Source organism: Ctenopharyngodon idella, chromosome 3, assembly GCF_019924925.1.
Source record: "Ctenopharyngodon idella isolate HZGC_01 chromosome 3, HZGC01, whole genome shotgun sequence".
NCBI lineage: Eukaryota > Metazoa > Chordata > Actinopteri > Cypriniformes > Xenocyprididae > Ctenopharyngodon > Ctenopharyngodon idella.
In genome coordinates this window covers 15896458-15922347 of record NC_067222.1, presented here as the reverse complement: position 1 = coordinate 15922347, position 25890 = coordinate 15896458, and the positions used below count along the sequence as shown (strand labels likewise).

General features: G+C 36.4%; 1 long non-coding RNA gene across 1 annotated transcript; it reads right to left on the bottom strand.

Moving 5' to 3' along the window:
* Positions 1-21984: 21984 nt before the first annotated feature.
* On the bottom strand, positions 21985-25351 carry LOC127508237 (uncharacterized). The gene is made up of 4 exons (XR_007928735.1): positions 25022-25351; positions 24824-24905; positions 22741-22785; positions 21985-22613 (listed from the first exon to the last, which is right to left on the bottom strand). It is a non-coding gene; the product is annotated as an uncharacterized LOC127508237 (long non-coding RNA).
* Positions 25352-25890: the final 539 nt, after the last annotated feature.

Below are 25890 nucleotides of genomic sequence, written 5' to 3'. Positions count from 1 at the left end.
AGTTGTAGTTTAGATTAGTTAGCTCACCTGTGCTTATTAAAGTGTTGTGTATGTTTGTATTTTCCTTGTTTGTTTGTTTTGTTTTCCATTATTTGTTTTGCTATTTTCAGTTAATTTCAGCTATTTTCTACAATCCAGTGCAATAACAGTATAAAATAAACAATCAAATAACAAGATCAGTATTGGCCCAACATTTGTAATTATCAAATCTATGGCCTATATACAACATATTGTGCCATCATTAAAAATGGCGTGAGTCGAAATGTTGAATACACATAACTCCTCCATTAAACTCATGTGCTTACAAATTCCAAGAGTTCAAACTTTTTGATCTACTTCACAGAGCACTCTCTTGCAGTGTTGCCATGTTCTTATTTCCAAAACAAAATAATAATTATATTAAAAAAAAGTGATTATGGCATATTCGCAAATAAAAAAAGTTTATAAATCTGTCTTACCTTGTAAGAAAAAATAACTTCATTGACCATATCAAAATGTGTGACTGATATTTGATTTTTTCCAGAAATTCAACAGAGTCAGAATGACTGAAAGCAGTGGAAAATATTTTCATTCATCTTACGGTTTTATTTATTTATTATGATTGGTACACACCAAATAAGCTTTATTGTGTAGTGGAGCAAAGAGTTGAAGTGAGCATCTAACAAAGATGGTAATCTTAGACACAGTGATCCAGAAGGCAAGGTAAAATGCAATGTAACAGCACTGTATATACATTAAGACAGCTGAGATGGTGGCTGAGAAGTTTCTACATTCCCAACGAACTTTGGATACAGTTAACATCAGATATCCAACACACGTATTATACTGAAAAGGCCTCACCAAGGGTGAAAGAAAAAATAGAATAACTGTGAGAATGAATGAGAGAGCATTTTATTGTGGTTCATACTAAGTGTGTACTAAGTGTACTAAAATAAATTGTGTTTACTGCACTTTTTTCACCTGGGAAAGCACAGAATTTATAAAAGATATTGTTGTCAAACTTGTCCTAAATAATAACTGACACAGACTGATTTATTTTTGATTCCTGTCAAATGTGAAATGAGTGAGTCTTTGATTTTTAATGACAATAAATGTGGACAAATGTATATATAATTCAAGATTGTCCTGTTGTACTGCAAAAGCAAAGCACACTTTTATGTAACATGCTTATGTATTTTGGGGTAGTGTACTTTTTTTTTTATATGAATGCATAATCCAATCATGTGCTATTTGTGCATTTATAGTAGCTTAAGCACAGTGAACCTATAGGGTTTACTTGTAATTAATTCATTTGTACTGTATTTTTCATGAAAATCCATTAAAATAGAACTTAGTAACAGTATATATAAAAATCCAGTAAAATTTATGTAACGCATTCATAGCACACTTTTAAGTAATGCACTTTTAAAACACTGTATATTTGGTTTACTTTATCCGACTACACTTAAAATCATTTGAAGTGTTATGCTAATTAGTGCATTTATATTAAGTGTAGTTAAGTACCACAGTTGGGAAAATGTACTTATAACTAGAACATTAGTAATATATTTGTGATAATATCAGTCATTTAAATTTAGGATTACTATGTAAAAGTCTACTAAGATTGAACTAATTTTAAACCATTCAAAGCACACTTTTAACAAATACACTAATAAAACTCCTCTGTATATTTTTGCGGTAGTATACTTTATTTCAATGCACTAAAAAACTATTTAAGTGTTAGTGCTAATTGGTGCATTTATATTAAGTGTACTTAGTTGGGAAGTTGTACTTATAACTATTTGTAATAAAATTAATTTCATTTAAACTTAGGATTACTACATAAAAGTCTACTAAGATTTAACTAATTTGTAAAGCATTCAAAGCACAAATACACTAATAAAACTCCTCTGTATATTTTTGAGGTACTATATTTTATTTCATTGCACAAAAAATCTATTTAAAGGAGCACGCCACTTTTTTTGAAAATCGGCTCATTTTCCAACTCCCCTAGAGTTAAACAGTTGAGTTTTGCCGTTTTCGAATCCATTCAGCCGATCTCCGGGTCTGGCGGTACCACTTTTAGCATAGCTTAGCATAGTTCATTGAATCTGATTAGACCGTTAGCATCTCGCTCAAAAATGACCAAAGAGTTTCGATATTTTCCTATTTAAAACTTGACTCTTCTGTAGTTACATTGTGTACTAAGACCGAAGGAAAATTAAAAGTTGCGATTTTCTGGGCCGATATGGCTAATAACTATACTGTCATTCTGGCGTAATAATCAAGGAACTTTGCTGCCGTAACATGGGTGCAGCAGGCGCAATGATATTTGGTCTTAATACACGATGTAACTACAGAAGAGTCAAGTTTTAAATAGGAAAAATATTGAAACTTTTTGGTCATTTTTGAGCGAGATGCTAACAGTCTAATCAGATTCAATGAACTATGCTAAGCTATGCTAAAAGTGGTACCGCCAGACCCGGAGATCGGCTGAATGTCAGAAACAGTTGAACGTGTTCTTACAGTGTGAGGCATATAAAAGAGAAAGAAATCAGCTTGTTAAAAAAACTAAGAGATATGGAAATTATTGCCATAACAGTTAAGACTATATTTCAGAATGCAAGAAACAGTTAAGGGTGTATGATAGGCCTATTCTGCTGAAATATCTTGATATTGATTAAACTTGCTCATTTTGTGGTCTTGTTGAAGAAACAGCTGCCAGTAATTTTGTGATTGTAGTACAACTAATGTTTTGGGTTAATTTAAAGTTCTCATATTTTTAAATACTAATGTGACCCACAGTTTATTTTTGTTACGAAAACCCAAATTCGCATGAATATGTTGTTAATTTCTTTATTTTATATGCAAAAATGTTCATCCACAAGTAAAAGTGGCATAAATCTCCTTTACGTTTTCCTTTTTCTTGTTGAGTTAGCTCTAGTTTCATCCCTCAGGCTTATAAATAATAAACAAATACTTTTTATGCATTATGATGTATTCAAAATATTTAACCTCGTTATCATGCTTAATCTCAAACTATGATGTATACAAACCCATATTTGTTTTTTTTTTTGTCATTATTATTGTTCATTGTTAAAGATACAACCATGGTATTTTCCCTGATCTTGTATGTAATTATAGGTCCTGCAATAAAAGTAAGGATATGAGTGACAGGTGCACTAACACCTCACAGCACCAGTAACTCCACAACCCTACCTAGTGCGGTTTTCCTCAGTGTTAGTAATGTCTGCACAGAGGAGATGTCGGAGAGCTGCTCGAAGATCTTGTCTTTGGAGAAGACTGTTGATTTTATACTCGAAAAATGTAAGTATAAACTACTTAAAAATTAAGATTACCCCAGAATGAATTGCATTGCTAGCCCACCCCAACACTTACACACAATAATATTTATAAATGCTGACCAAAACTTAATTATATTACTTTTCGTTTTACTTCTTTAGTAAAACAAGCAAAATGTAAAGTTTTGTCATATGACATAGCTGTGCATGAATACACACTAGACAATTACAGCTGATGTGAATACACCTCAATTTACAGTCAAGCAATTAATTAATGCATGAATTAATAAAATATATAAATTTACTGATAATAATAGCATAATTAATAAAAAAAAAAAAAAAGTAAAAGAATGAATAAAAGTAACAATGACAATAAATAAATGCATATACAAGTCAACAGCACATGAAACAAAGCTTTATTCAAATTTATTGTTCTAACAATCACGTATTTGTGGGCGGTGATCCCCACATCCTGCTGCCATCTCAACACAGCTGTGCCCATTCTGCAGCTGACCACCGTGAACACCTTCGCCTGTCTTTGTCATCCATCATGTCCCTCACTGCTGCTCTTCTCAATGGGGACATCGTTGATCCAGAGGATGAGGAAGACCATGATGAACCCCACAACCTTGACAATCTGGCTGCTGCTGTGTCTGCTCCAAACATTCATGTGCTCTCCATGAGCATGACTAAATAAACAGATTAAAACATTTTACAATTCATGTCAGCATTCTGTTTCTTGCCATATTTCCTTTCATATTTTTACAATTACAGGCTAATTTTTGTTGTAGCTTCATTACTTTTGTGGTGTAGTGGGTTAAACTGCTGAGCTGGTCAGCAGAAGGTTTCTGGTTCGATCGCCGCAGCCGTCACCACCAGTGTGTCCTTGAGCAAGACACTTTACTCCAAGTTACTCCAGCGGGATCATCCCTGTAATAAGAGCACTGTAAGTCACTTTGGATAAAAGCATCTGCCAAATGGTCAAATGTAAATGTGATTTTTGAAAATCCTTTTTTGTTAGTGTCTTAGGTACAAATGCTAATTAAAGCTGCTTATTTCTTAAAGTTTACTTTTTCAAGGTACTATAATATAAATGCATACATAAATGTCATACAGTTTCTATTTGGGGGCATAAAGGGTTAGTTCACCCAAACATATGAATTCAGTCATTATTTACTCGCCTTCACACCGTTCAATCTCTGTGTTCATTTTTTTTTTTCTTCTTCTGAAAACAAAAGGTGATTTTGGTCAAGTTTGTCCTGCTGGTTTCTGTTCATACAGTATCAGTCAATGGAGCCTGAATTCCAGAAGATTCATGACATTATTTGATGATGCTTTTGAAGCTTATGAAAGTCAGGCTCCATTGTATGAACAGAAACCAGCAGAACAAACTGGACCAAAATCACATCCTCAATGTTTTTTGGTCTTTTTCTAGATGCTCTTGCTGGCTCTGGACTCACTGAGAAAGAAGAGACCACAGCATCATCCAGTCCAGATGAGGCAGTAAGGGCAGGAGGAGTAATGGAGGGTCTCATCCATGGCTCTACACCATTTCCAGGATCTGCTGTGGCTCTCCATCCTCAGTGCTCACACCAGTCTGAGGACATTTCACATCCTACAAAAGTGCACAAACATAATACAAAAGCAGTCATTTTAACAGCATAATGTCATCTGAATTCTGTATTAGAAGTAACAAAATGATGTTACTTTATATTTTTGTTTCAGGTTTTCCCTTTTTTTCCCCCACAAACGCTGCCGTCACCTTGTCTTGCAGGTCCTGCTCCACAAAAGCTCTGCAGCAAATGTACAGACATCAAGAATCAGAAAAGTGCTGTAATAACTCTGTTTGAAATTACAATAATTAAAATAAACTACAACTTAAGATTTAAGTAGATTTTTTATTCATTTCTGTAGTATCGTCACTCAAAGCCTTTGATGGCATCATTCCTTCATCAGCCTCTCTCCACCGGATAAACACGTGATCATCTGTCCCTGTAACATCAGACAAGATTCAAGTTTCCTCTGAGATTGATGTGCTCAAATCTACATTCACATGTTGATGATGTGTTAACTCACTTTTTATCCAACACAAATGTTCCTTATTTTATTAACAGTACTAACGGACAAATAAAATAGATAACTTATGTTTATTTTAGGTAGATTTATTTATTTACATTATTTTCATTCATGTAATGTAAGCAGTGTTGTTGACAACAGTGAATTCTACATAATAGCACACATACCTCACTCATAGAACATAATCCATCACTCATAAGTCATAATACTTAAAGAAGATGTTCCTGTCAGATGTTAAATAAACATTTAGTAAGCATCTTTATGATGTATATGGTTCAGAATTCATGTAAATCCACTTTGGAGATGAACGTGTTTACTGAAGCTCCCTTGTTATCTATACATAATAAAACGTGTTTTTACTGTAAAATCACAACTAAGCATCTTTACACATTCAACAGTTTACTCTACAGTAGCTCAACAAATGCGATTTTAACACAAGGAACCGTGTTTACTCACATTTGAAAGCATCCGCGCCGCTTTTCTCCTCCGTGTTCGATTATGACCTATCTTCTCCCGTGGCCTCCTGGGATAGAAAAGTATCCATCGAGGAACACTTCAGAATCTGGGCGGAAGCAGTAGGCCATCCGGGAACTTCTCGCCTACTCTTTTATTACTGAGGTTTCGGACATACTTATTCGCTCGCCTACTGCATTTCCCCTACTAAATAGTAGAGAAGTAGGCGGTTTCGGACGCACTTTAAGTAGACGCACGTCCGAATCTCGCGAGAATTAGTACGTCACCCAGGTAATTTTCGCCTACTCTTTTTTGACTACTAAGGCTTTGGACATACTTATTCGCTCGCCTACTGCTTTTCCCCTACTAAATAGTAGAGAAGTAGGCGGTTTCGGACGCACTTTAAGTAGACGCACGTCCGAATCTCGCGAGAATTAGTACGTCACCCAGGTAATTTTCGCCTACTCTTTTTTGACTACTAAGGCTTTGGACATACTTATTCGCTCGCCTACTGCTTTTCCCCTACTAAATAGTAGAGAAGTAGGCGGTTTCGGACGCACTTTAAGTAGACGCACGTCCGAATCTCGCGAGAATTAGTACGTCACCCAGGTAATTTTCGCCTACTCTTTTTTGACTACTAAGGCTTTGGACATACTTATTCGCTCGCCTACTGCTTTTCCCCTACTAAATAGTAGAGAAGTAGGCGGTTTCGGACGCACTTTAAGTAGACGCACGTCCGAATCTCGCGAGAATTAGTACGTCACCCAGGTAATTTTCGCCTACTCTTTTTTGACTACTAAGGCTTTGGACATACTTATTCGCTCACCTACTGCTTTTCCCCTACTAAATAGTAGAGAAGTAGGCGGTTTCGGACGCACTTTAAGTAGACGCACGTCCGAATCTCGCGAGAATTAGTACGTCACCCAGGTAATTTTCGCCTACTCTTTTTTGACTACTAAGGCTTTGGACATACTTATTCGCTCGCCTACTGCTTTTCCCCTACTAAATAGTAGAGAAGTAGGCGGTTTCAGACGCAGCCTAAGTTTCTCATAATAATGAGAAACTACTACGCATGCGCAAAGCAGCGGAGCAGCGACACGCTAGCGACATCCGCTGGTCAATTGCGATAACTCCGCAACCATGGCACGTTCTGCAAAAGTGTAATCTATAATATCATTAAATAAATAACACTATTGATAAATTATCAGTAGCCTATGAGACGGGATATAGTCGTTTATTCATTTGTAACATTCATTTGTATTTTTGTATTTATGAACAAGCAGAAACACAGAGTGGTGATCCATGGATTTCAAACAGATAGAGGAATGATAAGACAGCACACACCTACATATCCAAGTCTGTTAAAGAACGCGTCACCTGGAAAGCTGTCTTTTGCATTCATTCTAATGAGTCATAAACATCTTAAAAGGTGTTTTCTGCAGGAATATCACTGGAATGAAGGTTTATGACTGGGCAAGTGCTTTAGGACCCGGTTTATATTAGAAAAGCTTTCCAGCGCCTTGTCTAGGCAATCCTGCACATCAAATAGCCTAGACTCATCCGCGAAATACGTGTTAACGTTAACACATAAACCCACACATTTTATGAAGACGTTGCACTTAAACTTAACGAATACATGTCATATTCCTTCGTTAATCTGATAGTTTTGTAAGCCGTCGCGTTCATGCAACAGTTTCCACCGTTAAAAACCACTTTGCGTTCCACCTTCTCGTGCGCATGGAAAAGTATTGAAGATATACTGATAATTTATAATAACTGAAGTTATTTAATGATACTATAGATAGACTGCACTTTGTAGATTACTTTAACGAAAACAACTGTTTTGCATAACGTGTCATGTTTGCTGTTCTCGCATTTACGAGATTTGACCAGCGGATGTCGCTAGCGTGCCACGCCCTTCTGCTCCGCTGCTCTGCGCATGCGTAGAAGTTTCTCATTGTTATAAGAAAGTTTCTCACTATTATGAGAAACTAAGTCATAATTATGAGAAAGTTTCTCATTATTACGAGAAAGTTTCTCGTTATTATGAGAAACTAAGTCATTATTACGAGAAAGTTTCTCATTATTATGAGATACGAAGTCATTACGAGAAACTTTCTCAATATAATGAGATACTAAGTCATAATTTTGAGAAAGTTTCTCATTATTATGACTTACAGAATTATATTTTTTTTACTCAATTGTGGCGGAAACGGTACACTCCCGGTAACCCCCAATATTATCCGTCTGCAATACTGGAGGCTGCACTTTCAGGACCGCAGTTCTAGGACCGGATTCCCAGGACCCTCGTTTTTTGTGACAGCGCCACCTACCGAATCGGAGAACCGCAGTGCCAGGACCGCGTTTGCAGGACCCTAGTTTAGGAGGACCGAAAAAAGTGCCACCAAGGCAGTATTTCCACCCAATTCTAACTACTTAAAGAGTTTTAGAGGTTTTTAAAGGTTTATAACACCCAAACACTACTTTCATTCTTGCAATTAAACCTGGTTGCTACGAGCTGAATGTTGAGTAATTATTGTGACTAACTAGTATAATATAATAACTCATCAAGTAAATTAAGGAATCATGGTATAGCTTTTCAGTCACTACATGAACCACATTTCCAAGTACAGAGGGGAAACACAAGGATGACTCTGGGGATAGATTTAAGATTGTGTATATTTTATAAAATAATATATTACAACAGTTGAACACAAAAAAACAAATTTGTTCATGACGTGAACCACACAGAAAGAACTTCAGCGACAACGTCCTCACTGACTCCTAAGAGAGAGAGAGAAAGAGAGAAGTGAATGAAATAAGGAACAACTGTCATGTTCAACTCTCTAATTTTTAATGTCATATTTAAAAGATCTTACTCACCACAGAGCACACACATTATATACAATACAAAAATAATTATATCAATCTTCATACCAATTAATGTTCATATTACTGTTATTGCATACTGTTCAAAGATTTGGAAAAAAAATATTTTGATGCTGTGGGAACAAAGGTTCTTGAAACTTTCAGGTCAATAAAGCACATCTGAACTGAGAAAAAAAAATAATAGAGGGAGATGCAAGAAATCTGAATAGAAATAACATGTTATTGACATGACTTTTCCTGACCTTTAAATATTTAAAGCACAGATTGTGAAGTATGCAGCAGCACTACCTACCAATGGATGCTCTCCCCTCTTTTCTCTTTTCTTCCTCTTTACTAAAATAGTAAATGGAGAACATAACCACTGCTGGGTTAACAGATATACTGTTAATGCTTAAAAAATGATACATTGGACACTGTGTAAAAAAAATTACATTTTCTACTCTTACATGTGATGATAATCCGGACCAGAGAAGAAGGCCTTCTCAACATCCCACAGAGAAATTCTGCAGCCCAGCCAGGCCATATATGATGGTCTATCAAAAGAAAATTGCTCATTGAAATATACACAGATCTAGGAATTGAGGTCAAATTGAATTAATCATAACATTGCATCTCCCAAAAGAATGTTTGCAAATGTTACCTTCATAGAGAACTGCATTTGAAATGGCTCTCCAAATGGGATTTCACTTCGCTCAACTTTGTTTGTGTGAAACAAAGCAGAGCTGCAGAACGGGCAGAGGAACTCCTTGCAGCATGTGGTGCATCTCTTAAGTCCAGTAAAGGATCTCCCTTCTTGGATTGTTATGTGTTTCTTGAAAAAGAGAGAGTCCAATTGGTCAAATAAAACATTTTAAGTTCATTTCATATAAATGAATAGACATAAATTAGGCCTAAGCCTAGTACTTGACCAATTTATTTATTATTCTTTTGTCGTATATTGCCTGCACTGAAATCACTTATAGATTACACAGTACATGACACAATCTAACACGTGGTATTATTATTATGATGGCCTCTCTGCTATGTCTGACTATTAAAATTGTCAAATGCCTCAATCAACATTACAAAAACAATGTCAACATGAAGAGACATGCTCATAACATGTATTGTAGGATAAACATGCCCAGGTAAAAAAAATACTATAGTAATTTATAGTAAATACTATAGTTTTTTTTTATTTTTTTATCCATACTATTGAATTAATTTGTTGTGGTAATATAACAACTATAGTAATATAATCAAATTATTTTACCCAATACTGTTTTCTACTGTTAAGTTTTCTACAACTATAGGGTATATACAATATACACTACAGTTTACTGTAGTAAAAAATAAAGTATACTACAGTATTTATTACAGTTTATCAGTTCACTGTATACTACAGTATGCTGAAGGATTCATTAACAAAGTGTTGCAAATACTATTATTTATACAGTATAAGTTACTACAATTTACTCTAGTATGGTTCAAAAACACTATAGTATTTACTATAGTATATTTTTTGACCTGGGAAGGCTGACAGTAAGCACGCACGTGACAGTTAAAACATTAAGATTTTAACTTACTTAAAATGGAAAAACATTGAGCAACTAACAAGATTTTACAACGAAGTGCTGCAGTTTATTGTACTGCCTAGAATTATTAATCATACCATAGTCACTTGCCAGTCGTGCTACAGTTTTGTTAAACGAATATGCTAACAATTAGTTTTACAGCATTAGAAGCTAATATATGATGGCTATAAAGTGCATTCAAGACTATTTAGCAACTCACGATCACTTCACTTTGCAATTAAATGCATCACAATTGTTTTTAATGTTAAACAAATAAAAATTGATTTACATTTGATACTCAGACTCTGAATGTCATCCATCTCTTCCGAAAAGCATGCGGTCACTGGTCCTGTAATTCAGTAGGTGGCGTTGTCACTAAAATGTAGGGTCCTAGAAATGTGGTCCTAGAACTGCGGTCCTGACAATGCAGCCTCCGGTTGTGCAGGCAGATGCTACTCATAACCCCAGCAGTATAACCAAGGTGGCAATTACACCCTAAATGTATATAAACTACACCACACTGAGTGTCCAGATTCACAGCCATCATCAGTCTAAACTGGTTCAGAGATGATCGCTGCTCTGTGTGGTTAAACTGAGTTCTCACATTCCTCAGAGGTTTCCACACCTCAGCAGTGAGAGTTTAACACATAAATAACCATTTAACAAGTGGTATAATAATGATTCATTACTGCTTAGCTAAAACATGGAAACTTCAGCATTTAAAGCATGCCATAAGGTAGCGCTGGGTGATATGGCCAAAAAACATATGTCTGTATTTTTGGGCTGAATGGCGATGTACAGTATAATCTCAGTATTTTCTAAATTTTTCTATTTGAATTAAAAAAAAAAAAAAACATGTTTTTAATTAAAATTATTTCAAATCCTGCCCAATTTTGTCTAAACAATCTTCAAATTGAAGGCTGTAAAAACAAACAGTGAATGTAACCGTGTAGTCTATGCTTTATATTATGTGCAAAAAAGAGGTCAAATCACATGACATAACATTGTAACATTACAATATAAAAACAAAAAAAATTATGAAAATAAATAAAAACAAAAGCACAGACTAATAATTATTAGGCTATTTTGATTACCCTATAATAGTCACTTTACATGATACCGCAATCATAAAATACACTTGTAGGTTTGAAATTCTACATATGGCACTTTTATGTCCACCAACAACAACAAATATTCAACAACAAATATTTTAGCAAAATGTCAGAATTATTGAGCTCTGTCTGTTCATTTTGGGGGGAACTATACATTCACTTTTAAGAAGATATACAAATGTTGCACCATGTTTCTCTTAATGTACTGAATAATTACCTCAAATTATTAAAATGTAGTGCTCTTTGCTCCAGTTCCTGGAGAAGGTCTTGTAGATGATTGATCATGTTCTCTATATGAGCCCGTCTCACTGCATCTGCCTGTTGAAAAAAGTGATAAACATTGAAAACAAACATCCCAATTAAAGCCTAATTTTATAAAGTATATTCAATTTACCTCTTGTCTCCTGGAATGTATTTACATGCCAATTCTTATATTTAATGTTAAAGCTATTTAAAGCAATGGTTCACTTCATTTTCAAAAATGAAAATCCTGTCATCATTTACTCACCCTCATGTCGTTCCAAACCTGTATAAATTTCTTTGTTCTCTTGAACACAAAGGAAGATATTTTGAAGAACATGGGAAACTGAACAGTTCTGGGGCAGCATTGACTTACATAGTATTTTTTTTACATAGTGAATGTTGCCCCAAAGAAGCCTGGTTACAAGCTTTCTTTAAAATATCTTTCTTTGTTTTCAGCTGAAAATAAAGTAAATGAATTTTCATTTTTGGGTGAACCTTCCCTTTAAGTTTCTCCGTTATGCGATAGATGCAAGAGCTCTGATGGGGCACATGCTCATACTTTTTGGTTTCCCCCCCGAGGGTTTTGGAAGAATATTTTTCAGAGGTACACGAAGGTTTGTGGAGAAGATATCAGTCCAGATGTTGAATTAGCTTTGCCTGGATGTTCTGGTAGCATGGACACATTCTCAGCAGCTGTCGCTTATGTTTGGTATATTGTAAGGCAGCAGAATACGGAGGCAGAAGGATGTAATTTATGTGTCTTTATTTTACAGATGCTAATCAAGGGACACACGAGCTGGACCCCAACAACACTCTGCTAACTCTGATAGGAAAGCTCTTTGTTGCCCTCTAGTGGTCACACTCCAAATGACATACAGCTTAATACTTCACTACAGAATTGACCTTTGCCCAAATCAGAGTCATACTTTGGCCTTCCACTCTCAAAGAAACGCTTCTGGATGCCTCCAACCATTTCTGCATTTATCACAATATGTACATCTACACCAGGGTTTTTAAACATTTCCTGTTTAAAGTCCAGCTCAGGCCTGGAGAAACTAATCAGCTGTTTTAAAAAAAGGTAGACAAAGGTGCACTGCTGGGGAGGCTCCAGGAACAGGTTGAAAATCCCTGATCTGTACATAAATGCTGAATATACTTTAATTCATATATCACACCTGCCCTCGGACACCACACCAACAAAACCTTTACTCTATCTGGTTATGTGTAAGTGTGAACTCGTGAAATGTGTTTGAAGTGTATAATGTAAACAGGGACAGAAGTGAATCATTTCCCGTCCTTCATGTCACTCCAATTCTCTATATGACTGTAATCACATGGGCAAAAAACTAATCTTGTTTCTAATCTTGCTTATTTGATTAAAGATCTTAAATATTTCTGAAGCAATTTTTCACTTAGCCTATATTTAAACTTTTCAAAATCCTAAAAGCTTGTTGTTTTTCAGGTTTAAATTAGACTTTCCATGACAGGTTTCTATTATTACCTTAATGAACATCACTGTGTGTGTGTGTGTGTGTGTGTGTGTGTGTGTGTTATAATGTAGTGGTTTGTGTGTCATCAATGAAATCCTGCAGTAAATTCTTTTGCTCTCAAAGCTGTAAGAGCAACAGATGCAGCAGAGTAGAGGCGCTGTAAATAAAAAAAAACAAAATAATTATACTATTTAAGAAACTACCAGGTCGTCCTCACACAAACATGTTGGCTTTTGAGGTTTATGAGGACTCTCTATTGACATAATATATCACGTACTGTAGACTCTATACAGTTGAAAGCCCTTTGGAATTCACTGGTTTTCTGCATTAATTGTCAGGAAGTGTCATCTGATAAAAGTCACACAATCATAATCTTTCATGTCTTTATTGAACACACACACATTCGCAGCTCTGCAGAAAAGGGAAGTGATCTCTGTGAGAGACTTCCACTGCTGTTGTTATTGTGACCTGCTGATCCACAAATTGTTTTGTTATGAGTGTTCATGAGTGAGTTAAACTGCTCACTCATCTTCAGAAAAATGCTATTCTTAGATTTCCCAGCATCAACAGTGACTGTGTAAGTCCTTGATAATGAAAGAGAAGAGAAATGACTGGATCTTTTGATCAGTTTCTCTCAGATTATTGTTATCTTGTTACACTATCATTGCGTCAAATGTGCTTTGAGCTGATGTCAGTTTTAAATGGACAACTAATTAGGACCTTACATTATTATGGCCTGTTACAATTGCTATGGGTATGTTAGGGTCCTAAAAATACAATAAATTCCAAGGCTCAGTGTGGGAAATGGTAGTAACACCCAACAGATGAAGCGGAAAAGGCCTTCCAGCATCATCAATGCCACAGAGGATGACATTCGGGCAGAATGCATGCAGGATGAGCACAATTACTCCCAGACACTGTGGGACCATGCTCGAATACAGCCTGCCAAGCTACAGTCGAGGCACTGACAAATGAGTGTACACGACTTAGAGCTGAGGTTCATCGTCTGAAGGACAAACTCGATTAGCTGTCTTTAAATGAAGAGGCCTTTAAAGGAAACGATGACATGGTACAGGAACTCACAGGCCTTGTCTTTACTTTCCTGTCAGGATTTCTGAAAGCTAGTCCAAGACTGACTTCCTTTCATAGCTTTGTGTTAACACTGATGAGAAAAGGGCTTAATTTACCTTTATATATTTTTTTGTCTATTTTTTTCAAGTGTTGTCAGAATATTTAATAGTACATTAGATGCATGTATGTTAGACTGTCACCACTTATATTCTGGCCCAGACTTGTGGAAGTGGTTTTGCTTGCATTGCTCAGATGTGCAAGAGAGGTTGTTGTCTGCATTATCAAGCTTACCACAATAACATCCCACAGCTGTCTTGTGGTGGAGTGGTGGAGAGGCGTGGCACAGTTACCTCTGGCTACACACATTTGGGCCTGCACTTGATACATGTAACTGTGATCTAGCTTTAGGCTCATTGCACCTTCCTCAGTGACAGTCAGGCAGAACTGTGAGTCTTTGATGCATTCATGTAGAGTCCGGTCTTTTGCACTGAAAGGACATTTAATCTCTAACACGCCAGGCTCATGGCAAGCACAGGTCACCACACCATCTGGTGATGTACCGATCCATGGATCCATGGCAGCTCGGGGTTGATGATAAGCCCTGATGCTGCAACGCTGAGGTCTGCATGGAGATCCTGCATCGCCATCAGGTACAACTCTCTGGCAGTGTCCTCATTTTCTAGACCCCATTTGAGGAAAACAACACTGTCACGATCACCAGTGAGAGTGCCCGTCATTGCCATCAGAGGGCACTCCACCCAGAACTACTGCCTCACCATTATGTACTCCATTTCCCACAACCCACTGCCCGGACTCATCAGCCATGATTACATTCAGCTGTTGATCATTTACTTGTTAACGTCTGTCTATAAACCTGGTTCTTTCAGTCATTCTCTGCTAGGTCTTGTTTTACTGTTTGCACTGCATCTCTAAGCCATTGTTTCTTTTGTCTTTGATTTTGGTTTTTGCGTCATCTCTGGATTTCCCTGTTCTTGCCTGAGCCCTGGACTGTATCTTTGTTTGGACTGCCCACTCTGTGTTTTGACCTTTTTGCCTGTCTTTGGTTTTTGATTGCGGATTACCCTTCAATAAATACATTGCTTTTGGATCCTCCGCCATTTGTTTCTCGGAGCAGTCATTACAAACACAAAAGTGAGCCATATTATTTTGAATATTTTGGAGTACAATTCCTAGCTTTAAATTATCATTCCTATACTTATATTAGGGCTTAACATTTTTTGGCGGGAAAAAAAAAATCTAATTGTGATTATTTTCACTAATATTGCAAATGCGCTATGATTTGCGATATTGGAGGGAATGGTGATATTTATATAATTATTCTCATTTTAATTGAAAACATATTTAAATGGTGATTTTTGCAAGGATCTGTACCAAACAAAGATGTTGTCTTAAGTCTGTAGAACCTGATGTGTAGGGCAGGACATCTCTGCAACGCAACAATGTGTACCTGGATGCTTCAGTAGAAAACTGACAGGAGTGAGGATAGCAAACTCTTTTAATCAAAGATGAAGATTTTTCTGTCCTGGCTGAACGATAATGCAGTAACTCCCTGCTCTCTGATCAAACCACACTCTCAACTTTCTCTGTGCCCTGGTCTTTTCCTCAACTAACAAACACTCAAAAAAAGAATTGAACTAACAAAAGAGCTGTAATTATCACAAAGGAATGCATCTAGTCTTAAATGGTTAGGTCATGTTTATATATTGGGAATCTGACATTCTGACAATAATAATAGCTTTAATTGTATTGCAGTTTTCAATACAGTTAACAAAGTACTTTACTACAATCAATGTGAAGCACTTTATTTACACTTGCTGCTTGTTTTAATAACACACTCATTTTAATGACAGCCATTCTCATTTCTTATCTGCTCTGGTGTGAGATGCAGCTCCTCAAAGATCTTGGCACCATCCTCCAAATCCGTTCAAAGCCTGGTGCGTGCATAGAGAGGTGTTGGCAGATCCAATAGTACATTCTTGGGCATGTATCGGAGGGAATGGCCTTCGATGACTGACAGGATGGCACTTTTCTTGGGCTTTGCCTCTTGGCCTTCACTTTGGTGGAGCTGTGCACAGAAGAACTTGAACTCATCAGTAGATGGTCTCATGTGTTGCAATTTGCATAGGATGATGGAAACATGTTAATTCACATTTAAATTCGCTTTTGTTGCAATTTGCCCTGGTAATCTTACGTTTTGTTACCACATTGTTCACGACGACTCCCTTGATTACGAGTGTCCATTAATCACACATCACAGCTGATGGAAATGCGCACTGATTCGCTTTTTGTTTAGCTGTATTTTTATGAATGCACATAAAAGATGCAAATGAGTTGGATGGAAACCAAATCTACATGAAACGTCACACCTAGTTCTAAAACAAAACAAGAACCTCTAATGCTAACATTAACTCTAATGTTAGTTAGCTGCAATCTAGTGTGCTAAAGTTAGCTATCCACTCTAGACTTAACCATTACCAAAATAACATGGTTGGTAATTGTTGTTGAATCACTTACATGTCCTGTGATCACATATAGATTTTTTTGTCTCCAGATACCATATCTTGGTGTTGTTCACCCATCCTGCAATAGTGTATTAACAGGCTCTTGAAGGCCTTCAGGCTTTCTCTGGTGTATGGTGATGGATTATGTACAAGTTATATATAAATGTCCGGAAAAGTAAGTTGGGTCAGACAGTTTTTAAGGGACAAAATACAGTCGGGGTTAATAAATAAGGATCACAACCAATAACAGATTTTTTTTTTCAATTTTTTTTTTTTCCCGTCTCATTTAGATGTGCTGTGTTTGTTGCCACGTCAGACACAAAAATGGCAGCAAGCATAGCGGAAGTGACGTTTTTGGTACCCATGGATAGCCTTATATATCCACAGCGAGAGGGTGGAGTCTGTAGAATCCATATAGCCTATATCATCAGCCATATATGGAGATGTTCCTGCTCAGTCGCAGTGGCACTCCTTGTCTCAGTTCACTCGCATGATGTATCAGAATTCAACTCAAGCCTGAAATACAGAGATTTGAATTGAAATGTAAAGTCATTCAAAGATTGTGATGTTTGCCTCAAGTGTTTGGCTTCCCTTGAGCAGTAAACAGTGTAAAAGGACAATCTCCTACCAGCAGTGGCGGCGCTAGGCCGGGGCTTGCAGGGGCTATAGCCCCACCAGAAATGTGCTTAGCACCGGCGCAGCCCCCCAAGGATTTTCTAATGATTTTCCTGTTTTTTACTCTGTGTCACTTTAATTAAAAAAGTCATTAAAAACCTAAAAAAATAAAATAAGGGTTAATAAATGTTGCACGTTCAGGAACGGCACGCACGAATAGCGATCAAGCGCCTCGTCAACAGCCATCAATGAAATTTGAAGCAAAAGACCGCAGACTTTAGACACATCTCGTAATACTTCAGGAGGTAACAACAGAGATATTGTCCTCTTCTCTTGCATTGTAATCTGCTTGGTGAGTAGCCTGATCTATTCACTCATGTTATAAACGTCAGATTTTAATATAAATTCTTGCGCTTTGTTCGCCCAAGCTAGCCTAGTCGTGATGAAAAAATAAAGAAAAAATGTCATTTTCCATCTAAACATATAGATTAATGCATAAAACAGGCGTCTTTGACCGCATCTCATCTGCTTTTTCAGTTTCTCGCGCCGCGTTTTAAAACGGCGTGTCAAGTTCAACTTCTGAAAACACGTCACCGACACCCTGCGCTCTTTTCCATGTCGTTTGTGTTTTAAAATCATAAGTGTATTCCTTCATATAGCTCACTACAGGACACATAGACGTACGTATGCCTATATGTCTATGAGACTGTAGTCGACAAGTTTTAATAAACCGTTGTTTAAAGAGCTGATAAGGTAATAATAAAGGTGTTAAGCAAAATTGATAGGCTGGCTGTTCTTAGTACCTGTGTAGTACACTTTACAATGAGACCTTGTAAATGTAGTTTAAGGTAAAATGGAAAATTTAAGAAGTAAAATGCAATAAATGCAGGGTATTTAAGTTAAGTTATTGATGTATTTTTTTTTTTTTTTTTCTTAGCACCCCCTTTGAACTGTTACACCCCCCCTTAGCACCCCCAAGAAAAAAATCCTGGAGCTGCCACTGCCTACCAGGAAGTGTTTTACGGCCTTTTGCAATGACTATTAAATACAAAAAGTCACATGAATATATTAGAATATACTCTTACAAAAGTGTATTCACCTGTAAGCTGTCTTCAGAGGAGGAAAATTAAGAACCGCAGATTCTCCTGCTTATTTCCACAGTGACACAGAGAGAGAGACCTGTTGAATCCTCATCTGTTTGCTCATCACGACTGCAATCTCTGGCTCTCGGAGAAACAATGTCCACTTATCAAGAAACTACTACATCTGAGGTGTTTGACTATTAAAAACACATCATCATTATTATGTTTTACTTGAACCAGAAGTGGAAATGTGCAATATTTCACTGGGAGATCAAAAATGATTCTTCTTTCTATGCTTATTTTTCATAGGAAGCAATATTCAACAATATACAGTATATTGGCCTGTAAGCATGTTAATGAGTGGTCAGAAGCGTAATTCTTTAGCAAATATATTTGGTGGTAGTATCATGGTAACTTGTCTGTGTTGGACATTGTGTATTTTAGTGACTTTTTTTTTTTGGTGATCTAAAACATGTTTATATGATAGATATTGAGGTGAATATGTAGGTCTAGTCTGTTTTACTTCATGTTTAAGGTTGTAACATCACTTGCAGGTCTTTTGTTGCCTCACACCTTTACAGCTGTGTTATCTTTTCTGATTTTTCTTGCATTGTGATAGAAAGTATTACTCATCATTTGCTTGGGGGAAAATGCCATGTGGCAAATAAACACTAGTGGTATGAGTAAAAGCAGATGCATGTAATTTGTCCGCTGAGCCATCAAGATGCCACAAAAATGTAGAAAGCAAAACCATTGGCTACACCTCCTACATATGTGTCACATTTTCTGTGTCCATCAGAAACACAACTGAAAATGAATGTGTGAAATTTATTTAGAATTTTGTCTTTAATACAGTTCCAGGAAAACATTTAAATAATGTACAGTATAAAAATACTTTTAAATTAGAAGTGATATAATAAAATTCCTAACTGAGCACACTGTGCACCTATTTTTGAAGAAAATGACTTTGATATTAAAGTGGATCTATTCAAAATTTTCAAAGTTATGTTCTCTTCAGGAATTTTTTGGTCCGCAACTGTATCTGCAAGATAATCCACCATCTACTCAGGCTGATACAAGTTCAAGCCCTTTTAAAAGGAAAAGTACTTTTAACCCACCTTTGAATCATAATGCATCTATTGAAACTTATTGTAGACTTGTTGAGCAAGATGTTGAGTCTTTATTAAATGATAAAAAAAATACAGATAAGATATGATAATTTATCCAGAGAGGAAAGGGATGCACTACGTGATTTACAGACTGACATGTCAATTGTGATCAAACCAGCAGATAAAGGAGGGGCTATTGTCATTCAGAATAATGTTGATTATGTGCAGGAATGTGAAAGACAACTTTCAGACTCAGACTTTTATGAAAAACTTTCAGGTGATCCCACTCAGATGTTTAAAAATAAAATTCATACAACTCTTTATTTAATGTTTCAAAATGGTGAAATTACTAAAAGGGAACTTGATTTTTTAAAAATCGATAATCCTGTTATATCTAGTTTTTACACCTTACCAAAAATTCATAAACGTCTTGAATCACCTCCTGGCCATCCAATAGTGGCTGGTATTGGTTCTTTAATATCTTCAATATCCACTTTTGTGGATTTTTTTATAAGACCTTATTGTGAGAAAATGCCTTCCTTTCTAAATGATACCACCCATATGTTGTCTTTCATTGACTCAATTAATCCAGTACCTGAAGATATACTATTGGTGTCTTTTGATGTTCAGTCTTTGTATACATGCATACCTCATAAAGAAGGCATTGATTCTGCATTTGCACCTTCCTTTGCTAATTTATATATGGCCTCCTTTGAAGAAAAATATGTTTACTCAAATCATGTTTTTTTTCCTCTAATATACTAATTTGGAAGAGATACTTGGATGACTGCTTTTGCCTTTTTAAGGGTGACGTTGCACAACTAACTTCCTTTTATGAATATTTAAATGACTGTTCTGATTTTTTAACATTTACTGTGGATTATGACCCTAATAAAATTAGTTTCTTGGATTTATGGATAGTTCGTGATGATAATTGTTTACATACCGATCTTTATAAGAAACCAACAGCTCGTAACACGCTATTGAGAGCGGACTCTTACCATCCGTTACCTTTAAAGAATAGCCTCCCTTATAGCCAAATGTGTCGATTAAAAAGAATATGTAGTAAACAGGATGACTTTAATAAGAATCTTACTGATATTAAAAAATCTTTTTATTATAGAGGATATAAGGTTAATCAAATTCAAGTCGCAAAACAAAAAATTGAAAACAAGTCTCGTTCAGATTTATTAATGAAAAAAGAAGAAAAGGTTCTCTGTTATGTTTTCTACAAAATACACAAAACTTTCAGAACAAATCAAAAAGATAATTCGTCAACATTGGCACATTTTGCAATCTGATGCAAGACTCGTATCCCTCCATAACCCCTCTCTCACGGTGTTTAAACGTGGATGAAATTTAAGAGATTATCTAGTGAGATCAGATTTATCTCCCCCACCCACAACAACTCAAATGACACTGACACCTGTTCCAGATGGAAATTATCGTTGTGTTTCGTGTAATCAATGTAATTATACATATCGTTGCACATCGTTTAAACACCCACATACCGGTAAATCGATCCCTATTAAAGGAATAATCAGTTGTAAAACCAAAGCTGTCATCTATCTCATAACTTGCCCTTGTGGTAAATCATATGTAGGAAAAACCCGTAGAGAACTTAAAACTCGCATTGCTGAACACCGTAGTAGCCTATTATAAGATATAAAAATATGAATTATTCATTGGCCATACATTTTACTGATTTTAATCATCCTATTGCTTCATTAGGCCTACGTTATATAGGAATCGAGAAAATATCTTCACCGAGGAGAGGTGGTGATTTGGACCAAATTCTACTCAAACGGGAGTCTTTCTGGATTCATAAACTAAAAACCTTGACTCCACATGGTTTAAATGTTGATTTTGATTTAAGTAGTTTTTTGTAGCCCTCTATGATTATTTTATTTTATTTTTTCATCTCAGTATTTTATTTTTAATCGGTTAACCATTTAATGTTTTGGCGATTATTCTGATGTGGTTTTGTTTTCAACTATTTTTTTGTGGATGTTATAAATTAATTTTTGTTTGATTGTAATTTCATTCATTTTAATAGGCCACTTGGTTTCTATAGTTTAATTTGTTGAGGTTGTTACTTTTCATGTTAGAACCCAATTGTCAATTAGTCACTCATTTGATGTTCTGATCTCATTGCTCTCAGCTGTGTACAATTACCATCTTTACTTATACTATTCTCCATTCTTGTGAAGCTATACCTTGACAAAGACTACTAGCCAAAACGGTGGTGAATAAATACTAAGCCTATGCTTCAGTGAGTGCAGTTCTTTCCCTTTTACTATACTGCATTTTTCTTCAACTTGCACCTTTTTAGGTGTGTGTTTGCTATGCCTTATTCGCTCTACTATATAACAATAGGATAACAAGCAACACATGTACTATTAGCATGAACAAAAAGAACTACAAAGACCATGAAAAGAACTACAAAAGAACATCAACTCATAAAATTTCAAAATATGAGACATAAGGTACAAAATCGTGACATACATAATAGCAAATTTATTAGAAAGCTTACTAAAACAGAGGTGAAATTCAGTGTAACCATTCACAAAAATGATAGTTTAGTACCAACATGTACCTCATTTTTTAAAGTGATTTTTGTATCTTCTGATGTTCATTCATGTTTATTTGGTGCTGTAACTAGTAGTAAAGAGGAAGAGATGATTAATTCATGAGCTGCTTGAGATGAGTCGGCTAAAGCGATCCATCACACCTCATTAAAGAGCATCAAAACCACATTTAATGTTTGTATTTTGTTATAAATATATATATACACCTCTACAGAGAAGAAGGGAATGTTTTTTTAGTAAAGTGCCTTGATGTAAGGTTGTTGGTTAGTTAAGTGCATGCAGGAAAAGTGTCTTCAGCTGCTTCTTGAAGGTTGTATGGAGGCCAGCAGCTCATTTCAACAGAGAGGAACAGAGACACTGAAGGGTCTGGAAATCTACTTCGTACTTCGTTGTGAAGGTTAAACAAGGTGCTGTAAGGCGAGTGCATATTAAAAATGAGCCGTGATGTTGATTCAAAGCATCAGATGGTGATCATCATCTGGACACTGAAGATTCCTGTAGTGAACGAGGATCATCAGATACCAGATCCCTACGTGAAACACATTCAGATTCAGTTCAGATTCATCTGTATCAGCTGTACGTTACATCATCATCCATCTGTCTCACATCTGAAATGAAAATCATTTCAAGTCTTTCTCTCAGTTTGATTCACTCACCTGTTCTGGATCATCCTCACGTTGACAGATCAACCGCGCTTCCATCTGAGAATAACAGACTGACACATTATTATTGCATACCATGGTTTCTAGGTGATTTTGTTTTGGAACCTTCAGAAAACTTTTACTTGATTTTTCTCAAAATCGACTTTGATGACTATGTACTTCAAACAGATGTAGCTCAGTCGTTTTTTGTCTGATTCCAACAAATCAAACAACATTTTGATTTTTTTTTTTTTTAATATAAACTAATAACTTATTTTTGAAAATTTGCTCATTGTGACTCATTTTGCCAGCACGGGTCACATATACAGGTGCTGGTCATATAATTAGAATATCATCAAAAAGTTGATTTATTTCACTAATTCCATTCAAAAAGTGAAACTTGTATATTATATTCATTCATTACACACAGACTGATATATTTCAAATGTTTACTTCTTTTAATTTTGATGATTATAACTGACAACTAAGGAAAATCCCAAATTCAGTATCTCAGAAAATTAGAATATTGTGAAAAGGTTCAATATTGAAGACACCTGGTGCCACACTCTAATCAGCTAATTAACTCAAAACACCTGCAAAGGCCTTTAAATGGTCTCTCAGTCTAGTTCTGTAGGCTACACAATCATGGGGAAGACTGCTGACTTGACAGTTGTCCAAAAGACGACCATTGACACCTTGCACAAGGAGGGCAAGACACAAAAGGTCATTGCAAAAGAGGTTGGCTGTTCACAGAGCTCTGTGTTCAAGCACATTAATAGAGAGGCGAAGGGAAGGAAAAGATGTGGTAGAAAAAAGTGTACAAGCAATAGGGATAACCGCACCCTGGAGAGGATTGTGAAACAAAACCCATTCAAAAATGTGGGGGAGATTCACAAAGAGTGGACTGCAGCTGGAGTCAGTGCTTCAAGAACCACTATGCACAGACGTATGCAAGACATGGGTTTCAGCTGTCGCATTCCTTGTGTCAAGCCACTCTTGAACAACAGACAGCGTCAGAAGCGTCTTGCCTGGGCTAAAGACAAAAAGGACTGGACTGCTGCTGAGTGGTCCAAAGTTATGTTCTCTGATGAAAGTAAATTTTGCATTTCCTTTGGAAATCAGGGTCCCAGAGTCTGGAGGAAGAGAGGAGAGGCACACAATCCACGTTGCTTGAGGTCCAGTGTAAAGTTTCCACAGTCAGTGATGGTTTGGGGTGTCATGTCATCTGCTGGTGTTGGTCCACTGTGTTTTCTGAGGTCCAAGGTCAACGCAGCCGTATACCAGGAAGTTTTAGAGCACTTCATGCTTCCTGCTGCTGACCAACTTTATGGAGATGCATATTTCATTTTCCAACAGGACTTGGCACCTGCACACAGTGCCAAAGCTACCAGTACCTGGTTTAAGGACCATGGTATCCCTGTTCTTAATTGGCCAGCAAACTCACCTGACCTTAACCCCATAGAAAATCTATGTGGTATTGTGAAGAGGAAGATGCGATATGCCAGACCCAACAATGCAGAAGAGCTGAAGGCCACTATCAGAGCAACCTGGGCTCTTATAACACCTGAGCAGTGCCACAGACTGATCGACTCCATGCCACGCCGCATTGCTGCAGTAATTCAGGCAAAAGGAGCCCCAACTAAGTATTGAGTGCTGTACATGCTCATACTTTTCATGTTCAAACTTTTCAGTTGGCCAAGATTTCTAAAAATCCTTTCTTTGTATTGGTCTTAAGTAATACTCAAATTTTCTGAGATACTGAATTTGGGATTTTCCTTAGTTATAATCATCAAAATGAAAAGAAATAAACATTTGAAATATATCAGTCTGTGTGTAATGAATGAATATAGAATATAGTTTCACTTTTTGAATGGAATTAGTGAAATAAATCAACTTTTTGATGATATTCTAATTATATGACCAGCACCTGTATAAATTCATTATCTAGAAATCTGTTCCACAATGCGACAGATTCATAAAAAATGTTAAAGCTGATGAAATGAATAAAAATGTGATTGATGATGACCTGAGCTCTTGTGAACTAGTGTCAGATGTAAAGACTGAAGTACGATGTTAGGAAAGATCAGTCTGGACTCACCTGAAGATCCTTTTACGCAGTATGAAACAGAGAAATGCCAAAAGAAAGATGATGACGAGAACAGAAATCCACCACAAGTGATCTATACAAGCCATAGACAATAAAATCATGAATAAATAAACCAGTGAAATCATCTGATCACCAACAGTGATGAATCAATATTAGAGTTTAAAGGGTTTAAAACTCTTGATGTTTTACCTGTGAGCTGTAGAGACGGAGTCACTTCATCCAGAACATCTTTAAAACACGCAATGATCACAAATATCAGACAATATGACATAAAACAAAGACCTGTTCACATTCAAACTGGATTGAGTCTGAATCAGATCTGAATCAGTATTTTATTAGTGAATTAGACACACGTTTATCAGCTGAAACTCACCTGAGTTTGGAGTCGCTGCAGTTTCATTCCTCACTGAAAAACACATTCACAATCATCATGATTCACTTACAGAAGATTCACTTCAACACAGTTTGATCTAAATCAGGACAGATTCACTTCAACACAGAGTTTGATCTGAATCAGGACAAATTGATGTGTTTTACTGAAGTGTCTCTCTCACCTCTGAACGTGATCTCCATTCTCAACTGAAATGAAAGAAAGAAGCATCAGAACAGCTTTTATAGTGTTCATGAAGGATTAAATATGAAAACAGATGAATGATGAGAGAGATTGAGTTGATTTACTCTTGATTCATCACAGATGATCTCATGAATCAGATTCACACAGTGAGAAGTGACGAGACGATCAGATGAAACAGAAATAACAGGATCAATCAGTGTTTCAGGATCTGATGGATCTGCTAACAGATGCCCGTCCTGAACAAATCAAACACAAGAGGATCAGATCATGTGTGTGTGTGTGTGTGTGTGTGTGTGTGTGTGTGTAACAGTCACCTCTGTATACCAGCTCTGTTCACAGTCAGGATCATTGAGTGTTTGATTCAGAATCACAGGCAGAATCACGTACACAAACCCCACTGCTGTCTGAATCTCTCCACACGACACACTGATGTTGGACATCTTTCAACTCAAATGAAGAACCTGTTTTAAAACAATAGATGATG